We start from the raw sequence: 26,449 nt of genomic DNA on the forward strand, positions 1-26,449 counted from the left end.
AACCCACTCTGGGTGTAGCAAGAATATCCAAAGCATCACCAGATCACCAGCAGTGGGAAGGAAGGAAATGGTTAACCCAAAATTTAGTACAGCCAAATCTTCTAGAACCCTTTCATTTCCCAACTCACATTTCAAGAAATGTTTCAGCCATTCACTTTAGGCTGGGCCACATGCTGCAATACACTCCAGGGTTCCCTCACCCATGGCTTGAAAATGTAAACCAGAGCCCACAAGAACATTTTTACTGAAGTCCTGAGAATAAGAGATGCTAAAGTAGATCAGTAATTCATACCTTACTGCAGAAATATCTTAATAATGAAAAATTAGATTGATGAAGTTTTTTGAAAAAATGTTCTCTCCAAAATTATCATCTTGGATGGTCTACATTTGTACATTGTAATATTAGCAAAATGACTGTGATCATTTTAATTTAATGAGTTGAAATGCACAAACACCTGCCTTTGTGCTAATGATCTTGGCATTTGGAACTCATGGTGAATGGCTGCAGGTTATTAGACATGTCCAGCAAAACAGTATCTGCAGCTTACATTTGCAGGTTTGTAATTGACTGCAGGTATCTCACTTTCCCAATTGGGTCCAATTATGACAGTCATGATAAATAACCTTCCATTGTTGGTACATTTACTTCTCTGGACAAGGAGTTGGGCAATAGGTCTGGGGTACTTACATGAATAGGAAAGAGTGTGTTGTGCACCTGGGTGGTGAGGGGTGTGCAAGAGAGAGAAACAGTTTTATAAATTTACTAGAAAACTTCCAGTGGGCAATTTAAGGTGAGATTACAAATAGTATAAGATTCTAGAAGTCCCTACAGCATTCTCAGTATTTTAAAAAGTAAGGGTTAATAGGAAAGTCTGAAAATCTTTGTTTCTGCTTTATTTTCTTGTGCATCTGTTTGTCCCCAGACAGATTGTCTTCAGCCAGATCATCATAAAGCTTTGCCTTGCAGATGACAACTCCTTGCTTTACAACACTGCAAGTCAAGATTGCCTGATCTTAAGGAAAAGAAAAACCTTGATTTTTTTAAATTTTTTTTTTCCCATCAACAGTTTCTTTATTTCAGGTCCATGATACCTTTTTTTTTTTTTTTTTTTTTTTTAATTTTCAGTTCCATTCTTTCATACACTATCCTAGGATAATCATCAGCCTGTTTATCTCAGACTATACTGATAACTCAGACAAATCACTTGCACTGGGGAGAAGCTGTCCTAGGCCATTGGCTACTGTTCACCAACAGGTGCTATCACCTCATAGCTGGGCATTATCAGAAAGCCAGTTTTCACTACACTGTCCTGATATTTCACCATTTAAAAAAAAAAAAAAAAAAAAAAGGTTATTACCCATAACCAGGGCTTTCTGCTCCCTGCACTATTTTGCTGATGTTCATTCTGTATTTCTACACATTCCCCCTGAGCATTGAACTGGAAAATAAAACTGAAGCTATTATTCCTCTCTATAAAAATAAAAATCTCACATGCTGAGCACTCATCCGGTCTTCATAACTCTCCTTTGGGTTTTTTAATTGGAAGGAGAAGCCCAACATTTTAATGATTGCAGTCTTAATATAGCTAATAACCAGGATGGCAGCAGAATTAGTCAGTGCCACTCTTTCTATGCTTCCCATTTTGCCCATTCCAGCATGTAAATTCTTCCTTATTGTTACTTGGGGCTGACTACCCTGCTAATGAATGTGATTTCTCTAGGTTAGATGTTTATGAGAATATCACACCACTATATGCAAGATGTGGTCACTGAAATTACCCTCCTTCTCAGCAAAATTGTTCAGTCTGAAGGATTCGTAAACAGAAAGACTAGTACGCAACTGAATCAGTTGTGATACTCCAAATTGTCCTGGTCACACAGAGCTCCTAGAATAATTGTTGCTACGTCCTGTTTGATTTTTCTTGTAACTCTTGGAGCAATGCAATTAGTGGCGATATCAACATTAATTGACTTAACCACTGAATCAGAAAGGCATCCCCTGGAGAAGGACTGTGAGAGTGACAACCCTGGAGGAAAAACTGACATTTCTAGTTCGTGTTTCAACAAGCAGGTAAGCAAATGAATGAAAATTGAACCGTGTCACCAAGTGCAGATGTCCCATTAACAAGCCCTAGGGAAATATTTTCTAGGACCATCAGCAAGTGTGTTTTATGTGGCAAGCGAGTTGCTGTTCTGGTGAATTGATGGTTTTCATGCATAGTCTGGAAGATCCCTTGCTTATGCACCACCAGGCTGTGTCCCATTCCCAGCTGTGCTTCAATACCTTTGGAAACACAATTGGCAACTATTCTGCTCCAGAGGAAAATTGCCTGTTCCTTCACTGAGGTACAGTGGCTGTTGTTTATGAGAAAGAAGGCTGCTAATAACCTATGTAGTTTCTAAAGTCTGGGAATTCTGACATAAACTTTTATAGTTTAACATGGAAAGAAGAAAAGAGAAACTTTAAAAAAAAAAAACCAAACAAATCAACCTTTCATTCTCTTTGAACAGTTTGTATTCTGTGTAACCTATGAAATATGAGCAATTGAAAAATAACTATATATAAATGCAAACAGCTGAGCAAAACTACGTTAAAGGTGTGCCAGTGCCACACCATCCCTTGCCTGAGGAAGGAGGTGGATCCAGGGAAATTCTTCATGCTCAGGAATGGACAAGACTGAGCAGACAGATGCAAAGATCATCAATATGCTCACTTGCTCCATCTTCCTGTCCTGTCACAGAGGACAGGTTCAAGCTCTGAAACCCAAGACTTCTGTCACTGTTGGGAACAAGGCAAAGAAAAAGCCAGGAGGAGAGGTAGGCGCTGGCAGGCAGCGGTCAGGTGCAGTGCAGGACAGATTTTCCATACTTACACAGACTGAGGAGTTCCTGCTCTGGAATAGCCATGGCCACACCAGCAGCTGCCACTGTTTAAGTACAGCGACCATGGTATAATCAAGCTGGAAAATTCTGGTAGGTGAGTTAACCCAAAGGAAAGAGATCTGAAGCCTGGTTGGCTGCCAAGTTGTATTTGCAATGATTTGTCAGCCTGAAGTAGTGCTCTGGGCCAAAGGTAGAAGAGAGCACTCCCCATCCTGCAATTCCTATGTATGTCAGCCTTCCCTTAATCCTGTTCATTTAGACCTAAACCAGAGTATTTGAAAGGAAGAGTCCATAGCATGTTCTTGTAGAGCTATGTAGGGAAAAGGAGAAGCCATGCCCTTTCCCAGTGGTGTTTCAGAGCTCAGTCTGTCACGTTGATAGACATTTATCTGTTCAGCTTCAGCCAACTGGACAGGGAAAGAAAAGCCCCTAATTTCACATAAATCTTATTAAAATATCACAGGATTACATCACCATTACTTCAGTGCAGTATTCTAATTTCAACATAGCATTGTTTCTGATCCACCCATAAGGATAGAGAGATCAAGTTCAAAAGCACTCCTCTTACCTCTCACAGTTGCTTAAAAAAAGACTGTCTTAGGCCCAAAGTATACATTCATTTAGCTGCTTTCTTAGCAACTAAATGTGATTATTTAATAAAATGATTGCAATGGGGGGAATTCACTCATGGAATTTAGAGAAGTGCGGTAATGCAGGGAAAGCAAAATCCAATCTTTAAAGATAATTTCTCAGCCCCTGTTTTTCCTTTAACTATTATCAAAGGATCCAAAGGAGCTCTAGTTTGGGAATCCTAGCCTCACACAAACAAACAAAATACCAACAGGAAACCTGGGTTTCTGTTATCCAATATGCCTCTTTCAGAAAATAGAAGAAAACCAGAACCTCTTGATTCCTAAGGATAAGTCTCTAATAGCAAGCTGCAAATACTGAAGAATCTCTGAATCAGGCCTCATGAAAAATTATCTGCCCAGATTCACTTGGAAACTTACTCGCCAGGCCAGACACCAGTCATGCTCAGGCTCAGCAGAAGCCTTCAAAATTATTAGCCCACTACACCCACATGACATTAAAACCATTGTAGATTTCACTGGCAAAATTATTTCAGTGGTCACAACATATAAGTTCTCTTAACCCACCTCTGAAAAAAGCTTCAGTCCACATAACTGTGGTTTCCTAGATGGCAACATCAGTCATTTCAAGCTTTCACTCTCCGTAAAGTACAGTTAATTATTATGTTGCAAATTTTCTAGGAAGTTCAGTCCTTTCAGGTCTCATCTGTGGTGTTGTTTGAACCCATCCACACAGTCGGTGTTTCCAAGGCAGCCGTCCAGGGGCAGCAGCTCCTGTGACAGTCCTTGTTTGTCCTCCTGCCAGCTCTCAGCTCAACCCCCACCACCAAGCTCCTTGCTCAGGTCAGAAGTCATTTGGTTTCTGCTTTCCTTTCTATCCTCCCTTCCCACACTGCCCATTTCCCTTTCAGAGTTAAACTCAGCAGTGCTCTTCCAACCTGTGGTCAGGAATGGAGTCTGGGAAGTCTCTTCTCACACTTTTAGCCCCATTTCCAGGGTGACCGAATGGCAAGAGTTGTCCCCATGCCACCTGCAGCACACAGCAGAGCAGACATGGCCCTCCAGGGCTGACAGCTGAGCTCTCCTGCCCACCAGGTCTCCACAGCTCCTACACATCTGCTTTATCTGCCACTCTTTACAGATCATTTTAAGCATCTGAACACACTTCCGCTGTCACACTGATAAAGCGGGGAAATTTTCAGGTCTAATATCTCTCCTATCTTGTAATTAAGCAATTTGGAGGACCGGACATTCCAATCACCACCATCCAGGTGGATTAATGAGGGTTTAGCAGTGGGAGCTTCAAACAAAACCATCTGTGCCCTGCTCTGCACCTATGGTAGGCAGCAGAGGTCTGGGGCAACCTGCCGTGGCCCCAGCGCAGCAGGGGGTTCCTCCCTGGTCAGAAGGGTTCAGTGGGGCTTCTGCAAGCTACTGCTTGCTGCCAGCCTCTGCCCGCTGCACCGGAGGGGGCTAGCGTTTCCTTCCCACCATCATGTGCACGGTGCAGAGCACTTTTCACAACATTGCTGACAGGGTGCAGAAGAAGGGGTGGCCCAAGACAGGCAGCGAGTGCTTTTCTCCCCCTCAGCAGTACAAAGAAGAGGAGGCAATGGGGCTTGGGCACAACTCCTACCAGTCAGTTACCCTCTGGGGCAGCACCGAGAGCAGATGCTCGAGTCTCACCAGCTCTGCCATTGCCCTGCCCTTTCCATATATGAAGTGCATCTACCACCTGTAACTGCCCTTTTCATTGGATATTGACACCATCAGCTTTAGAAACCTATTTAGCTGGCTAATTTAAGAGCCCAGGTCTGTCTCATTGGGTACTAACAGCAAGTTGTAATTAAATGACATTTTCTATGCTATATTAAACTCTTTCAGTCAAAAAATATCTCATTGAAAAATCAGGAAATAAGTCCCCAGGGCTATCATTATCCATCTGCTTTCCTAGCAACTTTAGGCAACTGCAAGGATTTTTAAAATAAATTTATATAGGATGCCTCCTTCTCACATGTCATTCATGACATGCACCAGACTCTCTTGCATGTTTCCTTCTTGGAGAACACGAGTATCCAAGGTATTAGTTCGCAAACAAGTGTCCCCAGCCAGAAATTAAGGCAGCAAGCTCCTGCTTTCCCAGGTGGCCTTTGTCTATTTACAAGCTAACAGTCAGCTGCTCTGCCATGCCTTACAGATCTGTCATGGAGAGAAGATGGTTACCACTTTGAGCAGGCAGATGAGAAAATAGTTGTCAACTGATGTACAATTAAAAGTAAACAAACAGAAACAAATCAGTTCTGGAAAGCCTAGGAAACCAAAGCAGGGCTGTTCAGTTTTTGGGGAGGCTAGTAGGCAAATTAGTTTTTTTCTAGCATCTAGATAGATTTTCACATGACCTCAACGTCCTTTTTTTAATTGAAAGCTATACAGAACTTCACTTACAGCAACTTGTTCCATTCACACAGGAATGCACGAAGCACTCCAATACTGCTCAGGAAGAAGCTGGGAAGATGGGGAGGGAGCAAGTTAACAGCTTTTAGGGAGTTTAAGAACAGGTTAAGTTACCGGAGCATGACTCTCTGCATCAGCTATGTAAGCAACCCCCTATAGCAGCCAACCAGGTTGGCTACCTAAACCTAGGCAGTGGCAATATTCCCTCCCAGGAGCAGCCTAAAGCTCAAGCGCAAAGAAATCACCACCCTGGGAGTGGAGCAGGAGGTTTGCAAGAGCAAACTCAAAGGACTGAAGCAACCAGAACTGGGTCACCAACATCTGAGCACAAAACTGCTAAGCCTGAAAATGCTTCCATTTGTTCAGTGCCAAGCACGGCGGAGTCCAGATGCTTAAATTCAATTCTTTATACAATAAAGATGACAGCAGCTACAATCCCCCAAAGTTTCTTTCAACTTTCACCACTATACACATACATGTTTAAAAAAAAACTTCAAAAAAAGAAAACTGTGCCTCATTTTCTATTATGCTTTACAGTTACACATATCCACTCACCTCCCAGCAGCTGCTTCTTAGAGCTGCATTATAGCAGACTTTCCATGATACTGCTTAGGGCAGTGGGTGATCATTAATCTTTGCTTTTCAGTTACTTAGCTCTTAGTCCAAACTCAAGTCAATACAGACCATTTGTTTCACAAATATGCAAGTATATCAAAATTAAGATTTCAACAACAATCACTTGACATCATTATACTAAAAATTTTATCATTTGGCTCCAAACACAGCTGGGAACATAAGTTATAGACACTTAAATGTTCCTATCAACTGAGGTTAATAAAAAATCATGAAAGGTAAGCCATTACCTTTTGGCTCAGGATGTAAGAGCCTTCCAGTTACCTGAAAAATAATTCCATTTCCACATATCTTCCCCACCTCTTTGCTATACATCTCTCCAAGGAGTGTGCAGCAACATCAGAGCATGCAGAAACTGCTAAACTTCCTTGGACAACTTTCTGGGCTTAATTACAGCCTATAAAAGCGTTGGAGCTGCTGCCACCTACAGACAAGTGTTAAACACAAACATGCATCTGTTACTGGGAAAATGGAAGTGCAAACTGACATGAAATATATCTTTAATATTTCCGTGGAAATGTATACCTTACTCCACCATTCTTAATGTGCTTTGTGCTAATGAGCCACATTAAATGTTTATGACACAAGCCAGAATCTGATGAAAACACCCAGAACCTCACATACTGCTCCTTGTGTTGTTAGAGGTAATGGAAAATAAAAACCAAACTTCAGTAACATATTGGTTACTATGCTCAGCATGTTTAATCCGTAAAGAAAATGAATTACTGTGTTTTAGCTCTCTCAAATAACCAAGTATGGATTAACCTTTGATTTAGATCTAAACATGTGCGAGTCTTGTTGTCTAGGGACTTAGCAGGACAATGTAACATTTTTTGATTGACTCACAGTAGCTGTGCATAGATTATTTAAAACTACATTACAACCTCTCAGAAAAAAAATAAAATCAACTAGTGTTGTACAATAATGCAACAATCCTGTCTTTTTTCCTTGCATATTATACCTGTGTCATCTAAACAAGTGCAGAATGCAGCCATTTACAAGATGAAATAAATGCAATTCTCAACATTATTGCAAGACAGCAGTAGAATAAATTTCACTGTAATTTCCACTGCTGGTATTTCTGTAATGCAAAAAGTGATGAATGAGTATCTACTTCACATAAATCACTGTAAGATTATCTGGAATCACTAAATCTAACTTTTTTAAAGGAGATTTTTTTCAACCTTTTATTTACCTTTTCAGTAACATATTAGGGAGCTAGAAGGTCAAAATTCTCAATGATTGCTGATAATTATTTCTGAATTTTCACAGATGATGATTATCTAATACTCCATCCAGGTTTTTGGAATCTGGGGTTACTGTAACGTCTGTAAAAATAAAATCTGAAATATCTCAAGCAGAACACCCAAAATCCAAAACTTCACAAACCAGAGGCCATGTTCTCCTCCTTTTGCCCTAGAACAGAGAATTGACAGAGAGTGTGACATGTTTGCTGAGACAAGACTATACTTCTCACAGCTAAGAGTTAGTTTCTCAGATCTGAACAAAAATATAGATCATAAAAAATAATAATAATAATTGTGAGAGATGAAAAGACAACTTTAAACATGCTGTAGACAAGATTTCTTTGTTGCAAATTTAAAGGTTCAAGAAATCAGTCTTCCAGGCTCTTTGAAGAACACTGAAAAGGAAATTATGAATTGTTTCATCTTCCAGTCCTTCTGAAATGGAGATGTGCTTGGCTATGAATAGGTTTGCTTTCCCCTCATAGGTGGAAAAACGCCTAGCCTGTGACTTATTCTGGAAGAGAAAGGCAAGATCATCTTGACAATGTTCTCCTAAAGAGCTTATTTTGTCCGTGCTTGTAACAACAAAAACATTGTTGGTCAGTTCCAGTTAAAAACTAAAGGAGCTGGAAAGTAAACAGGGAAAAATAGTTGCTCAGAGACTACATGGCAAGGGAGAAAAAGTATTATAAAACCATATGACAAAAGGTAAAAGGAGTATCCCCTGATCTCAGAAGCTACAAGTGCTCTATTCCTTCTCCAGGGCAAATATGTTATACCTATATGGCTTTTTGCCTATCATAAGCTGTTTCCATGAGGGTCTGCACCTTCCTGGGCATCTCTATCCCAGTAAAACACCAGCACTCCAAGGAACGCATCCCACACCAAATCTCACATGCCTGACAACTGGCCATACCTGGTGGCCCCAAAGCCTACCTCCCACACCAGGGCCACGCTCATCCAAAACCTGTGATTTTGCAGTGCATTTCTATGTAAGTTTCTTTTTATTTGGGGAAGTACCAGAGCTATATTAAAATTACACTGAGCATCATAATGTTGCTCATCAGAAAGCTCCAAAAAAGCAGCTAGTGCTACCATAAGTAGCATGTCCTTCTGTTACTGTATCACTAGAACTTTTTCATAAACATGCATCTAGTTTCTTCTGGATTAAATTATGCATTTTCCTATTGCAAATCATCTTCTACCGTGCAGTTATGTCAGAGTTAATTCCTTTATCAATATACTAAGCATACATACAAGTCCGAGTCAGTAACAGCACCACATGCTCAGTTTGTGCAAACTCAATTTGTGTTAAATGCCATATTCAGATATTCCCCAGCACCTCCACTTCAGGATGTCTTCTTTAGAAAATGTTTAGGCATTTTAGGGACGTGGGCACCCACCTCATTCATCTAGTATTTTATTAAGCATCAGGCACATTCTTAAGCTCCTCCTTACTTCAGCTGCACAGTTACAACAGTTGGAAGTAATTTTTGGAGACTCCATGATATTAATAAAATGTTTTGTTACCAGAACATGTCTGGCATGTTCTAGTGTATTTCTAAGACTCTTCTTGTTGCAAACCAATAAAAATTGGCTTGAAAAACCTCTTTAATTGCCTGCTACTTTGTGTGCAGGTTTCCTGCTCTGACATATCTAGCAAGTTTGGGTAGGCTTTGAACTACTGAAGTTTTGAACATCCATCAGCTCAAAACTATTGATGATCTGCTTGATACAAACATTGATGTGTTCACCATGGGAACCAAAAGAAGAATATGTAGCTGAACTTCCTATTTATGAAGGCAAGACAGAAGAAAATTTTCCAGATGTGGGGTTCAATCCTTTATTCTTTGTTCAGTCTAGTCTCCTGTTGATTTAAAAAGCAGTTTCAGTTCTTTAGAAAACAGAAAATGAGGATGTAATTGTGGAAAACATTATTTAACTACAAAGCAGCTAGCAGTGGCCAAACATAGTAAAAAAAAGTCTATGAAATAATTAAGACAAATTTTTTTACAAAATATTTTTTATACTACTTATTTCATAATAATAAACAGATAACTGTACTGATAACAGTGAAATTATGTGCAGTTTGTGAATTCTAGTTAAAAAAAAAAAAAAAAAGTGTTTTTAACACAGTGTGTTGGCTAGGATTACTTAGAATTAGTTTTTAGAATTAGTTTTCTATTCCAGAGACTGGTATCCTGCCTGTTCCAGGTCTATTGTCTGAAAAGAGAAACAAAACCAGAAAAATCAGTTCTTGACCAAGAGAAAAGGAGGTGTATCACTCTAAGGAGAAAATGGAGAAAGCAATATATTGATGAAACTCCCTTCTAAAGTAATAGTGGAACACAGGGATGGGAAAAGATCATGACAGAGAGGAGATAACGAAGAGGAAATAGTTTCCTGCAGGTAAGAGACACCTGTTTAGATTAGGCAAAGCGGAAGAACAATGCCTGTAGATAGAAAGCCTATCAACTTGAAAGAGAAAGCCACAAACGGTGGCTTCATTATATATAATTCTCAAATAACACAAAGTTACAGCTAAAATGCATTTAAATACCCCAACAACTCTTCCTAACTTCTTCTATTATTAAGACTACACACTGTGTTTAAAAGCTCTAAGCGTCCCTACGTTTCACTGCACAAATGATACCTTTGCAGGAAAAGCAGGGATTAAATAGCTACTATCCAGCAGGTACAGTGGGTCCTTCTGTGACAGGGTTAAAGCGTATCGGCAAAAAAGAGTGGATAGGAGAGTTGCAGCTTGATGCAGAACAATGTGAATACTGTTTTATTAATCCCATAGCTTTGTCCTCAGAGCGGCTGTCACAAAGGGAGAAAAACACAGTAAGAAAACTGAATGGGACTAGGAACCTGTGATTACATGAAAGGATAAAACAAGTTTCACTCATGTGATTTATCAGCACAGCTACTGAGTAGCCATTTCTAGCAACTTTAGTGCAAACTGCGTAATATTGGATGTTTTTCTCAAATGTCCAGTAGCTGAAGGCATGTACCTGCAGAATAATCCCAGGGTTCAGCATAGGAAAAAACAAAATGCAATTCTGCTCCTTGGGAGCACACAGAACTGTGGAAAACGTGGTTCATCTAGCCTTGGGGCTGTTAGAGTGCAGAAGTGAAAATAGAAAAAGAAAAATCTAACATTGTTTAAAAATGTCACCTGATTTCTGCAAACTTGGCTCTGCATGATGTTACTTACACCAGGAGTACAATGTGATATTTTCTTCTTCACAGGCAAGATGAGACTTGTTCAAATTGTACCTAAAATTTCACACATAGATAATGAAACAATCAAATCACGGCCTCTAGAATATATTTGTAAATGTGTTCTGTTGTGGGGTTTTTTTGCCAAGACATTTTCATGTTAATTCATGTCAGTGAGAAGCACCTTGAACCAGAGCCACCTACATCTCCATGCTCCCTGTTTGGCAAGCTAGAGTAAATGTTTCAGTGCTAACAGGCTCCAAATTTTGTGAATTAACTAACTTAGCCCTTAATTTTTTTCCATTTTCTTAGTATGTAATTACATCTAATTGTACATTTTGAGCAAATACTCATAATCACATCGTTATGACATGTAATTACCTAATTGTGATATATAATTAAGTAAATAGCACAAGAAATTGTGCAGAACTTTAATAAATTTGTTAAAAGAAGTAAATCTTTTCTGCAGCTGACAGAAGAAGGCATTTTCACCTCAAATGATCATAATCAATTTAACGTTTTCTACCCTAATTAGCAAGCACTCTGCAGGCATGTCCAGAATATACACATTCAAGCAAAACACTAGGTGATGATATTTGTGACTTTTTGTATGTATTTGCTGTATGCAAAGACAAATACCTTCATGTAGAATTTAATGACCAGTTGCTACGGAAAATGTAATATCAGAAGAATCCATGCAATAGTATATATGAAACACTTTCTGTTGATAACCTTAAAAATGCACTCTGTTGGTTCTTTTTATCAGCATGGCTCAAAGCACTTTATTACCTGTTAATGTACATACATATGTTTAGTTCCATAGCACTGTAACCTCTATTTTAAGGGAGAGGTTGCAGGTGTCACTGCAGATGAGTAACTTATCCGCAGTTCTGTACTCGGTCAGTAGTTTACACATTAGGCAGTGGTAAGGCTGAGCCCACAAAAGTCGGGGGAAGGTTTGCCACCCTCATGGCAAGATCTGCAAAAGCAGTATCTAATGTGCTTCTATGAAGAACAACAATGTGTTAACTAATCTCATTAGGAGCTTCTGCTTCTGGTATTGTTACTGCCACTATTTGGTGTGGTAACACAATTCCTACACTGAACAGTTTTCTCATTAGGAATAACTTTTAGTTTAGGAGTTGTTCTTCTATGAAAGGAGACTTCACCTTGACAAGTGAGTTTTATTTGTTGTCACAGTTGATTTTTTTGTTGTCCTGGGAAGTTTGTATATTAACCAATTACATATATACATTTTATATATATACACCCCGTGAGACTACATCTCCATCACTCCTCACACCTCTCAAGAGGTTAGCTACCTAATGCTAGCAAATACTAAAACACAAGTCCCTTTCACATCATATAGAATTAAATTTTCTGGATAATCAAGCAACACAGGACTAAAACTAATAAAACTAATGACTGGTGAAATTTAGGACAGATTAAGATACCAACAAGACTCTTTCAAAGTTTTTTGTTTATACTTTTCCTCCCTGGCATACAACACAGTCGTGTCCAGTACGCTAGATTAGGGACTGGCAATCTGCTCAAAACGGTCCGCAAGATATTTCTGTGAAAGGCTTACCCAACAAGTTTGCAGTGCTATCAAGGCAAGCTCTGTAATACAGTAATGCTTTCTAAACGGGGGTTTCTATGTATAGTTTATTAGTGAAGATCACACAAATACACCTTTTAGCAACTCCTTCACAAATTGCCCTATTGATATTCACAGTGACTTTAGGAACAGCTGATTCATATCCAGGCTTTGGGAGCTTTATACTCTTTATGTTTCCCAGAGGCAACAAACCCCCAAATCAGCCAGAAATAAACAGAATCCACATGTTTAGGAGCTACTATAAACAGTATTTTTCATTTAGCAAATATTTTGGGAAGTAAGATCAACATGGGTTGAACATTGAAGAAGTGATTTAGAAGATTGCTGTAAACAGAGTAGATATACACACATAACATTTGACAGAGCAAATATGTGACAGGCAACATTTGACAAATACAAAGCACTTTTCAAGGCATAAAAACCAGGTTTTATTTCTCCCTACATTACAAAAATAAACTGAAACTGGAAAATATCCTCAATTAAAAAAAAAAAAATTTGGTAGTGAGTATTTAACTTAAAGAGGAAAATCAGTATGTTACATACACACTTTGCAGCTATCTTGACAAAAATTGACACCCTCATGTGTAAGCATCTAATGTAAGTTGTTGGCAAACTGTCTGAACAACAGAATGAAGAAAGAAAGAAAAGAATCTGGGATGCCAGCAAGAATATTACAGTCAACCAAAACATAGGCTGAAATTCAAGGTTGATTTTGCAGTTTTCAGGTATCAAAACACCTTCTCCGTCACACCAGTATCCCAGGAAAAAAACAAAATTAGTATTTCAAACACCTCCACCCACACCATTAAGCACTAATTCTATCTACGTCAACTCTTTATCAAATTTCGTTTTTTTTTTTTTCTTAATGGTATTACCTCAAACTAGATTGTACTTGGGGAAAAAACCCAACACATAAATGAACAGGAAAGCAGAGGAATGGCCACATATCAATGTGTTGCTATGAAAACTTAGCTTTCTTTCCATCACTTTCTAATAGACCCAGACCATTATAAAAATTTCCAGAGCAGTCACAGAAAGAATTTGGCAAAAACAGCTCATATGAGTATCATTCTTAAAAAAAAAAAAAAAAAAAAAAAAAAAAAAAAAAGGAAAATATACATATTTTGCAAAGAGACATTCTAGCTGGGCTTTAGGAGAGAAAAGCTTGAAGAATTTATACAAGCATTCAAAAGACATTTTCTAGACAATGGGCTAACTAGTCTTTTGTTTAATAAAAACACTTTCAAAGACTGGAATTAATCCAGATTTGTTGATTTAATAAAGAACAGAATCTAGCTCACTGGTTTAATGCACTAGATTTACTGCTATGTTCTGGCCATGTGAAGAGCTGTAGATTGGATTTAGTGAACACAAGAAAGTCAATAAATGACAGAAAGCAGATAAGATACCAGTAAATCCACACCAAAACATTAAAAATCACTGAAAAGTGTCTTAACCAAAAGGCAGTGACCTCGATTTTCCAAATTCATGTAATTTGTGTCTATATTTACACCTGCCCAGGTGTAATAGTATTAAATCAATGAGTTTTACTTAACACCAGCTTTTCAGGCAGGTAGGTAAGTCTACACCAGCTGAGAAGCCTGTCTCCACTGGTTTCTCTCCTCAGAAGAAAACTATCCTCTTCAGCAGTTGAGAGTGGAGGGAGGGACAGGATAAGGAATAAAACACAGAGTGGGAAAAGAGGGATTGCTGAGGAAATGAGGAATGAAGAAAATGGGAATGAAGGAAATTAGAAATGAGGAATGAAGAAAAAAGTGGGGATTGGATAGAGATGAGACAGGTTGAGTACAAAACAGGCATCTGCCATTACCCCAGCTGGTATTTTAGCATCTCTGCAAGTCCTTCCCTTTCACCCTGTGTACACCATGATCTTAACAACAGGAATCAGCACAATTTGAAAGAACAAACCTTAATGTTGATGGTGCTGTTACCACCACCTTTTGCCTTGTTTTTTGTGCTTATAAAACCAGGTGGGACAATACCACAGTCAGAGCAAACAGAAACCTCAGCTGTGAGCCAATGTGGCACATCCTTATTCCAAAAAACAATCGTGTGACCCCTTTGCCGCAGCCTCATGGACTCCAGCACCAGCGATGGACCGCCCATCATGACATGAAGCTCCCTTCTCCATCCCCTTAGGCAGGCCCTTCTCTTTGCCTTAACTCACCCCTATTAGCACACATCTTTTTGCATAATTTATTTCAATTCACCCTTGCCAAGAGATCTGTTAATAAAATACACTAGTCTGCAGAGAATGTTGCCTGATCTTATTCTTCTCTTATCTTCCTCCACAAAGAAACTGACATTTTAGAGATCTATTACCCCTCTACTGTTAATTTAACAGAAATCTATTTTTGATCATCCATGATATGGAATTTAACAGGAAAGTATGATATTTGTTGCAAAAATATATGGAGTGCTCTAAAATTTCACAGCTAACGCAGTATTAAACTGTTATGAACACAAGTTTGAATCCCTTGCAGATACTTTTTAAGGCAAACCATTGTAGACGCTCATTGTGAGATACTTTCTTTATAAATGCAGCTTTTCCTCCATGATGAGATACCAGGAGAGCATCAGCCCACACAAATAATTATTTTTTTTTCCTTCCTGAGTTCACAGGTCCAAGGTCCACCAACAATCTCTATCTGCTCAGTCCTTTCCTCTTTTAAGGTGCACAATGTCACTGCAGGGGCCACTTTCAATGGCAGCTTCCTATTCTTTTGCAATCCAAACACATCCAAGACACAAAGGTGGGGAGACTTGTTAAAATTCAAAACCCCTCCTTTTCCACAACGAGTTGTGGAAATTGTGACTCCTGCATAAATTGCCACGTCCTCAGTTTTGAGGCAAATTTCAGATAGTCGCACAATTTCTCACAGCGTGACTTCCTAAATCTACAAAGAGTTTGGCCCTCTGAGCTTTCTTATGCATGTACACAAATAAAATTTACATTTACAAAACTAACCTATTGATTGTGTCCCTCAACTACAGATTTCATAAGATAAAATCTCTGTTCTTATCAGTGAGAGTAAAACAGACACTGTTTTTTTGTGCGGATTTCTAAACACAGTTAATCTGGGTTTAGATAGTTACATAACATCTGGATTTAGGCAGCATGAGCATTACAAGATCGAGACAAAAATAATCCGTATTTTTCTTGCCCTGAGGTCATATAACCCTCCAGAGAGCTCAGGATTCTGCTCCCAACTTTCATTTCTGTCTCCTCTTTACCTCTTGGTTTGGCCTTGTCTTATCCCACAGTTAGAACTAGTTAAGTATGTCTGGACTTTTTTATCCTCTGAATTTTTGTATACTGCTCTCCAAGTTTTCTTAATCATCAACCCTGTTTCTATACAAGCAGGTGTGTGACTGAGCACCTAGCATTTATGCCACCTACTAAAGGCATAAATGCCACCTCTGCAGGAACTTGCAGTTTCATGGCATAAACAGGAATTATTAGCTCTGTATAAAGATTCTCCAAGTCATCAGAATAAACTTATAAGGAAAAGCACATTTACTGCTGAATAAAATACAAATATATTTTGCAAATAATAAAAAAAAAAATATATGTTCAAAAAGGGTTATGATTGATTCTTCAGTTTCATTCACACATACAACGGCACACATTTACTATCAATGGTACTAATTTTCCTTAATTCTCACCAAAGATGTTACTAAAGATGGAAAATAAGATGAAAGCCCTAGGTCCTGAATCCTGCTGCTAAAGCAGACCCCTAATAAAAACCCAGATCCCATTGAAAATGGCACTCCTGTTCTCTCCTCGGCAAGGAGAACGTGCCTTTGATAACTGTGTTAGAAATTCAGTAATCACTATGAGAACTAGGGAGCTGGCTTAGGCTACAAATATCAAGTTTTTAAATGTCAATAAACCATTTCACATAGTTCACACTTGGGGGGGAAAAAAAAAAAAAAAAACAAAAAAACAAAACAAACCAGAAATATCTATCTTAATCGTTCACATTCTCAAGTTATGTGTGAGCTGTGTTCAGCGCAGTGTTCAGCGACAACTGCAGAAGGGATCAATGCAGCTGGGATGGGGGAAAAGCACACCCATTGCTCACATGCTACATCATCGCATTTAAATGAAAATTTCATAACAACTGTATTCTTAAGAACTTATTAGATATTCAGGACATGGGATGGAATAAAATGATACTGTGCACTAATTAGCAGATCGTTTACAAATCCAAGACCCCTTTTCTCTCCAGTGGCTGTCTTGGAAAATACAGATATCAGCACAGACTTCTTTTTCTATGCTTCTATCCTTTATCTAACTCTGCCTTTCATGGGTTCATTGAAGCAATGTTTTGTAATAGTGTAAAATTAGTAGAAAACCTGAGGTATAGCAATTTGACAATGATATAGCTGTCATGATGGTTCTACTTTCTGCTTGTACCTACTCAGGCATAATTAGAATCAAATATCTACCTCTCAGCGTTTCTCTTGGGCTCATCCAACTCTGAAAGCTCTCAGGCCATTAAGGCATATCAATTAGTAATGATTTTTTTCAGCCCCCAGCAGCCACCGAAGCATACATTAAAGGTGATATCTGCAGTCAAAAATTTAATGTGCACATTTGAGAATATCTACCTTGATGAAGAGAATATTATCAGGGAAACTCATTTGCTTAAAGTTTTATATCACAGCTATTAAAAATATTTTATTTGCTTAACAAATGTCCAACGAGCACTCTTATATCTGTTAAGTAATATTAATTGCACACAGGTTTGGAAAACACAAGAATCATTAAAGGATAAATGAGGTTGTGCAATAGCCCAGAAGAGCTAATGTTATCACTTCCCAGGCCACTTTTACAACCTTCTTAGTAGGACCATTTTTAACTGAGTCATCATGGCCTGAGGAAAGTTACTTTCATTTTTTTAGTATATCTATCCAATTGAGTAGATGTCACAGAGGCAGCTCATTACAAGCACCAGAATTAGAGGGCTGTCACATTCCTTGTAGCTAGGTTAAGTCTGTTCCCTCAGGACTGTTTGGAAAAGCAATCCTTTTCACATTCGCAGTTGTTTCCAAGCCTGATGGGTCACTTACCTCTTGTTTCAAATGCAACTCAAAAGTTAGTTACTCAATGATCAGCCTCCAACGCACACAGTTAACAGTATGGATACATATTTAGTGTTAAGGTGGCACTGCAGCAGAAAATTTCCTATTTGCAGAAAGCAGGAATAGATATGCACTGCTTTCCAAAATGGTTTAGAATTGTGTTACCTTGTTCCTTGTTTAAATTCTGTATGGGCATTTTGAGATGTTTTCGTAAGTATTGGCCTGAAAAAACAGTTCAGCTAATCTTGGTGTCAATTTAGTCTTTGTACACCTTTTTCTGACAAATATATGCAAATAATTGTCTAATTTAAGGTCATCACAAGTAGCAGAAAGATTACCACAGCCTTTCAATCAGACTTTGTATGAGATGGAGTTGTAAGAACTGAGGAAAATAGAAGAAAAATGTTGATATTGTCTCACAGTGAAGCTGGAAACTTTTGACTCCACCTTGCATGCAACTGGAAATCTACCCTATGGTTGTCATTCAGTGGTTGCACTCTTCTTTTACTGCAGGTCTTGGCACAGCTCATTCTGGTGCATTTCACAGTATATTTATGCCAGTGACAACAGGAGGCTGCATGAAAACAGGAACATAAACCAAAAACCTAAAAGGCTGGTCCAGTTCCTTTGTATTATGGCTTTCCAGGCTCTTGAAGAGATAATTCACTGAATTCAAAACTTCTGGACAATTTACTTTGACCTTTCTACCTATATTTATTTATTTGTAAACACACAAATACACTGCCCCTCATGAAAAATATCCCAAATTGTTGAAATGACAGAAGCAGATCAAAATCATGTTTAATCCTGATAGCCAGCAAGCATGAGCCTTACTATGAAGATATAGATACAATTGAATTTGTCACTCTGAGTGGCAGAGGCTCTGACTCTTCCTTAAGTGATGTGACCTGTAACAATTTTTGGAATATAAGCATAAGATTCATTTCCAAGTTTTTATCCTACTGTTATGCCTGTAAAATTGTTTCCACTTGAACGTACTTGACATTAGTCACAAATCTCTGGTCACACAAAGGTGAAGCAGGATGGAAATGCCATGTACAACATTCACTTTTACCCTCAGCTGCCAAGAACCTTCTAGCAGTGTAGCTGACCTGATAATCACTTGAAACATTCGCATAATGCTTTAATTATCTGTATAATCACCCAACAAGTCTGACACTAGGTTTCTCAGCAGGAATTTGCAGATTTCTTCTCAGCTAGTTAATGCATTACATATATAAGTTTTAAGGTTTGGCCCAGACACAGATCATATACCTGGTATGATGCTTTCAGTTAGGCTGAACTTCTTTTCCATGTTTATTTTCCTTTGAATCTAAATAGTAGCTCTGCTGTGACTATATATCTTTTTATATCAGGTTTCTATACTAACAGAGCTAATTTTTCTCTCCATGTGGAAATCCCCTTGCCCAGACAAGATCAGTATTAAAGAGGCATTTCAGTAGACGGCATCACTTCCCACCACCTCTTCCCTCCTGCTCAGTTCACCATGGTCATTCCTCCACCATGGGTATGCCTGGCCAGCAGTGCCTGGCACACCATTTGCCTCTCTTCTCCAGGAGTCACATATTTAAACTCAGTGAGTATATGCATACTAGGGCATAGTACCATAAGATGCTGAATGAAAGCATATGTGGAAAACAGATTTACAGCTTGAATTTTACAAGCCGGTATTTTTGCAAATTGTAACCAAAAATAATAGAAAACTTGAACAAATGCTTTTGTACTTCACTGTTTTTCTTACATTTTGATGTTAAAGCTTCCTTCCAATCGTGAAAAAAAAATCCAAAACAGAGAAAGAAATATACTTCAGTTGAAATGCCAAATAATCTATCTATCCTTATCGGCACGCATACGCACGCAAGAAATATCTACCACCCAGGCAACAGTCTACATATCCCCATTTCCTTTTGCAGCTATCAGTCAGGTTTGACCTTTGGTTCTGACCTAAAACCTCCCAAGCTATTTGTTCTGTCTTAAGAAGAGCAGCTTCTTGAAGGAAGGAGATGATAATGTATCTGCAAGGGCTGACTCTTTGTGCAGTTGGAGGGGGGAAGTGCCAGCATAACAAATTGCTCCTGTTCAAAACCATCAATTCAAAACAAGCATCTGGAAAACTTGACAAGAATACTCGAATGACCCCTGTGTTCTGACAGCTGGAAAAGAGAAAGGAGTCTCCATGAGGGGAAGAAGTGTGCTCAAACTTTTTGCCTAGATAAACACATAGATCTGATTGAAATATTTTGCTTCAAAGCCCATTAAATTAAACTTTCAGTGCAAAGTATGATTCATGCAGGCCACTATGTCTGTACTCACAAATCTGTGGTCAACACCACCAGAAGCTGGTCATAGCAATGGGCAGGCTGCAAACCTCCTCCTTTCATTAACCTCCTGTAACAGCTCATTCCCGCCCTGTGAAAGGTCCCTCTTGAGCCCTGTCACACCGGGGCTGGACTCCACTGTCTCTATCATGGGGAGCGCTCCTGCCTGCTCCACTCAGAGAGGCCACTGAGGAAAGCTTCATGATGCATGGACTGCAATTTTGTTTCTTCTCCCCAGTCCCGTGAAGAGAAACACCTTGAGTAAGGCATACTATTATAGAGGCAATTTCAATTTGGTTGTATGTGAGGAATCCTGATTTGATCAAAAACTACACTGAGAAAAAAAAAAGAAAAAAAAAAAACAAGACCGCCTTGCAACATCAATGAATTCTCCTCATCCAGAGTTTCCCGACTTTAGGCTCTGCAAATGAGATGGCAACTTACTGCATCACAGTATCTTAAATCTGTTCAAAATGCAACAAACCACTTCTGGAATTTCACAGTCCCAAATTCTGCTGTTTCTGCACTGTTATCCCACATACTTCGCCTTACTGCTGTGAACCTAGACTGGCCCACAAGCCTGGTTATATACTACATATCTAGGATGTGTGAAATAGCCCAGTTTACCAGTACCATGAACTGCTCTGCAGGAGGAAACCAAAGGGAAATTGAGCAACCAGATCCATGCTCCCAATGTGCTCAGGGACGTTGTTCTTCAGGCATGTTTCAGGGAAGATCACTCCAAAGCTGTCTTCTTACTAGAAGATACTCATACAAATATTATGCTGGTCTAAGCTTAGTCTTTTAGATTAAATATAACAATTGCCTCAGATGTTCTGACTGAAGCAGAAAATAGTTAAGAGAAGACCCTCTAGAAAGCACACATCTATTTGGAAGTTTAAACTTTCCAACAGGCAGCAGCCCCAATCTTTCCCAAAATGGAGGTGGTCAAAAGTTTTATATTGACCTAAAAATGCCTCAGAAAAATGTTTTTGAGGGTGTAGTGTGGTATGTTGGAAAAAACAAATGCATAAGCCCCAGTACTTTGCAGTCATATGTAGATAAGAAAAAGCAGAAGCACTTTAAACTACATGGGTTTTATTAAGGAAAAAAAAATGTTCTGGTTTTAAACTGGTTTTGATTAAAAGTAGCTCTGTTCGGAGGTACTCAGCAATGCATTCAGTGTTCAAAGTAACAAAGAACCAACCCTATATATAGCAGCAAACACTGGACCTTATTTTTTGTGTCACAAGAAAAATTAACCAGGTTACATTAGAAAATGGGTCACAACAGGATTTGCAATAAAGACTATATATGATATCAGCTGTTTGTACAGAACACAGCTCACACACACAGAGTTTTCTGGTTTATGCCTTACTTCTACGATTCTAAATTGATTTACAGCCCCATGTGAGACTCATAACAGAGCCCTAGGCAACTCTATCCTGCTCACAGACTATTTGCAATACTGTGAATTTCTCAATTTGCCCATTTAAAAACATTTTCCCTTTTCCTTCCTTTCAATAACAGATTTCTGGAGGGAGTAGGGTGAGAGAGACGAGAAGAAAGATTTAATGGTTACATAACTTGAGACAAAAACAAGTATATCGCCTTCTCCTACTCCTGATCCTAGAGAAACTGTTATTTGACTGGGGGAATCGGGAATCACTGTTGCCCACTCACCTGCCCTAGTAAATACCAATATCTGTAAGCAGCACCAGCATCCTGACCACATGAGTATGACAGTGCAAACACTGCTGTGAAATGAATCACTAACTTTAATGTGACTTCAATTAGAAGCAAGTTCTGCTTTTATTAAGCAAGAAGATTGATAAAAACAGGGAATTTGTGTTTACACACATGGGAAAGGCCTAAAAAATGAGGCAAGGTTCGTCTATAAAGGAGTTTGCTTATTAAGCTCCCCCCCAGCATAACACTCAGATATTGATGGATAATTATCCATCTCCTAGTTCAGAAATTAGGTAGAAAGAAATGGTACAGGGGGTCCCAAGGTAGCAGTCAAAATTAGAGTCAGAATAAGAACCAGAATTTGCTATTCTGATTCTTAGTGCAATACTCTTTCTAATAAGCCATGTTGCTCCCCTTCATTACTGTTTTTCTTTTATTTCCGTAATGGGAAAATGGCTACAGAGAACATTTTCTGTCAGGCCATGAGCATCTAGAGACCAAATACCGAATTTCACAATCATTTGTTCTGTTCGACTCCACTGCACTTCACTGGGGTTACACAGTAAAAGCTTAGAGTTGACTTTGTTCCCATATCTACCTGTTTCTCTTGCTCTTACTCACTAATTTAACATCTTATGGTGGAATGGGTACGAATCCCTGCTCCTCCTCAGCACTTTGGCTGGACTGATAAGCATAACTAAGATATATCTATTTTATTCTGTTTCTTCTTGACATTGTGAACACTAGTCTTTCATTTCTATTTTCAAAGGGAGGTAGCAGTGTCTGGTATATTTTAGGGTCTGACACAAGAGTTGGCAGGACATGAAGAGTGATTAATACTGCTGGTAGATCTTCATTTTGCTAAGATCATTCTTAGCAAGACTTTGGGTTAACTCTAGCAAGTGACTTTGTGGTTGCTCTTTCATACCATGGCTTGGTGACAAGAGCAATGAAAGCCACTGTTGTCTGTTGCTGCCCCATTCCCAACTCTGGCTGTGTCACACCACCCTGTGGTGATACCACAACAGCTGCCTGCACTGCCAGGCTTTCAAACACATTAGGGAGGAAAACCAAAACACCTTTCCTTCTCCTTTTTCCCCAAAGTATGGGGTTTTTTTAAAGTCAGATCCATGTTCTGATTCACCATTGACACAAAATAAACTAAGCATCATGTATTTCTCCTGAGAGTAAAACTCCTCAGCATGGCATCAGCTTCCATCCCAGCTCTTGAAACCCCATGTGCTAAGACCTTGAATGGGTTATGCAAGTGAGAGTTACACTGGATACGCTGAAGCTCAGCAGCTGAGAGAGGCCAGTGAAGCCCATCTGCTGAGGAAGGCAGTGGTTAGGAAGCAGGGGGCTGCAGCACCCTTCCCGGGGCACACCCCCTCTGTATCACACCATGCAGCTACTGAGTCCACAACAGCAGTAGCTGTCTGCCCACCAAGTGCGACCGTTTGAATTACCTCTCAGATTGCATTAATAGCCCCTACAACACTCTGCTGCTCTTCCATTAAAAAACCCCTTCTGGTTTTCTACAAAACAACCCTTTGATATAGAATGAAGTAACAAATCAGATGCAACTGACAATTTTTCTTTTGCAGTTATTCATGTGAGAAACGTGACGATGGTTAAGATGAAAAGCCTTTTTTTCCATGAGTCATAAATTTTGAATAAAAAACCGCAATATTTCAGGACTGTGGGTTTTGGGAACAAAATTACAGTTAATCATAGAAACATAGAATAATTTATGTTGGAAGGGACCTGTGGAGGTTATCTTGTGCAACCCCTCTTGCAAAGTAAGCCAACTTCTAACAAGGCATTGTCAAACCTTACTCAGAGCCTTGTCATACAGCTCTGCAAGACAGCTGATCTGTTTTGTACATTTTTTTCCTTTCAAATTACTTTTTCTAGAGAACATGTACAATAGAAAATTGAAAAGTAGACCTATAAAGGCTACTTAGAAGGCTCAAGATTCTATCCCAATGTCTAATTTGAAAATATTATCAACATGACAAGTTCAGGTCTCTTTTTTTTTTTTTTTTTAAATCAATGTCAATAAAACTTATACAAATATTCCACAAGATTAGCATTCAAGAAATACCAGAAAATATCTGGAGCTAGATAGAAAGAAAGCAGAGACAGGAGGCCAGAATCTGATCATTTTTACATTGAAACTGATGTCGCTTGATGGGAATCATTTGTAACAGTGCATTCAAGATATAAATTTTTCTTACTAAAGAAAAAAAGATGTATGTTAGCATTGAGTTACCAGTTAATTTAAGGCTAGACATTGTTGTCCTTCAGTATATCACAAGCATTTTCCTTGATAAAGTAAATCTTTTTCTCTCCTCATATAAAAATAGTTTTTCCCATGACAATTTTCGGGAGGAAACAAGCCACTCCAAGTGATAGCAATTGCAAAGCTCTACCAGCACATTCGCATGCACAGACTGGTCCATCATGGGAAGGAAAGCTCCAGTGAGAGCTGCAGCTGGCTCTGGAGCCACAGACCTGCTGCCAGACTCACCCTGGGCTGGGTGCCATGGCACAGGTCCCCACCATAGTCACCCACAGCAGCTGGCTGCCCTCCCCAGGCACAGCCCTTGCTTCCTGCTCCCTGGCAGCTGCTATTGGGAAGGCAACCCAAACCTAAAACTGCTACCAGATCTTTCAGTAATAGCAGTTACGTAAATGAAAGTGGTTTATTTTTAACTTGCATTGGTATTATATAACAATTCCCATCTCCAACTATTTTGTTGAAGTCATCACAAAAGTTGTTCTTGCTTTTTCTATCAATTAGACGAAGAGGGAGCTGTGTACAGCGGATGCCCATCCGTTACCTGTGCCCTGGCCCAGTGCCGCACACAGCTGTGCAGAGACCAGCTCTTTGGGAGCAAGACTGGCTTACATGAAGTGAGCCAAGGACTGACTGGCTTACATGAAATGAGCCAAGGACTGCAACTGGTAAGGGTAAGGCAGACCACAGAAGTAGTGACAGTGGCCCAGGGGTCTCTTCATATACCTACCTCCTCTAAATGACACTAGAGGAGTCAGGATTTTTGGAAGAGCCCAACTGCCGTGGAAGTCCAAGTGGAAAATTAACAGCTCTGAAACCACCTCTTCATGCCTCCGTTTCTCATTTGTAAGCTTGTGATACTACCAGTTCCATTCTCTGCAGCTTTAAATGTAAATGCAGAAGTAACGTTCTTTAGGCAAAAATTGTCTCTAATGATACCTACATACAATGCCTAAAGTTGGGAGTCCCAGTGTAGACTACAACTTCCAAGCATTCATGCTTTACAAATTACAAGAAAATATGGAGGGGAGGGGGGAGGAAAGCCTTTTAGAATACAAGAAAGAAGTCAAATCCAGCTAATTACCAAGAGCTTCCCATCAGGCTGACAGACTCCCACCGTGGACACACTCAGTGGTTGTTCTTTATTTCTAAGCTTTACTTTAATCCCTCCTCATTTCTCTTGTTTCATTTCCAGTCAGTTCAGGATCCTAATGTTTTTGCCAACTTATTTTTAATGGGATTGTTAGCATCCAGGAAGCCTTGTCAAATAATCTTTATACAACTACTTTCAGGGACCCCTGCGGTTGCTTCCACTTGCTGTGCACTTCCCCCCCCCCCCCCCCCCCCCCCCTTCGCATTAGCAGGGGAGATATTTTTCTCACTAGGAAAGCATCAGATTAAAAATCTGACTGTTTGACCCTGTCCTGCGTGTTCATCCAAAGGTGTAGCTGCTCTGCCTTGCTGATGGTCCTTTTTACATTATTACTTCGTCTTTGGCAATTCACATTTACACATGAGCCAACAAAAAAGCATTTGTAAAACTTTTCTTGAGTAACAACAAATTGAAGTCTGTCAGCTACAGAAAAAACATAAACCTTCTGCTCTTCCTCACCCAAATGGAAGAAAGGTTGTTTTTAAATGAGACTTTTAGCCATTTCTATCTAAGGACATCTTGCTGATTGCTCACCACCCACGGATCAGCCCTTTCAATGGCTACTGCTTTTCAGAAATGCTGAACAATGTGTGTGTTGCTGAATCTCAGAGCTTTGCCCATCTCTGCTAAAGATGCTGCTTCACCCGCAGTATCTTCCTATTTTGATATTTTCTGCCATAAAGCTTACACCACAGCAGATTTGCTTTTCACTTAGTCTCTCTATTTCTTTACAGTTTTCTGTATAAAGGAAAATCGGTATCACTTTTTATATAATCTTTATGGCTAGAAATTTTTGAGGTTCCAAAACTTTTAAAATTGAGATGTCATAGTAAAGAGCTTGACCAAAGTTTCAGAAGAGCTTAGCTCCAACAAGCTGCCAGTGGAAGCTGTAGATTCTAGCAGACTGTGGCTTGTGAGATATTCAGAAAGCTTGAGAGACGTTTTTCTCTCAGTGGCCAGACCCATAAGTACTGTCAGCAGTACCTTTGCATGAGAGAGAGATATTATGGTAAAAATCAGTCGCATGCGCTGCCGTTTGGCACCAGCACTTTCTGGTGTGGGACAATTCCTCTTTCCTATCTGGTCAGCAGAAATAAAAGCTCTGTGCTGCTGTGGTCTCTGGGTCACCAGCTAATGTAGCTCCCTGAAACAGTGATCTCTGGTCCAGGTGCCTTGCCCTTTGAAATTGTTGTGAGATTTGTTGCCCTGG

The sequence above is a fragment of the Athene noctua genome, chromosome 11, assembly GCF_965140245.1.
Source record: "Athene noctua chromosome 11, bAthNoc1.hap1.1, whole genome shotgun sequence".
Lineage (NCBI taxonomy): Eukaryota > Metazoa > Chordata > Aves > Strigiformes > Strigidae > Athene > Athene noctua.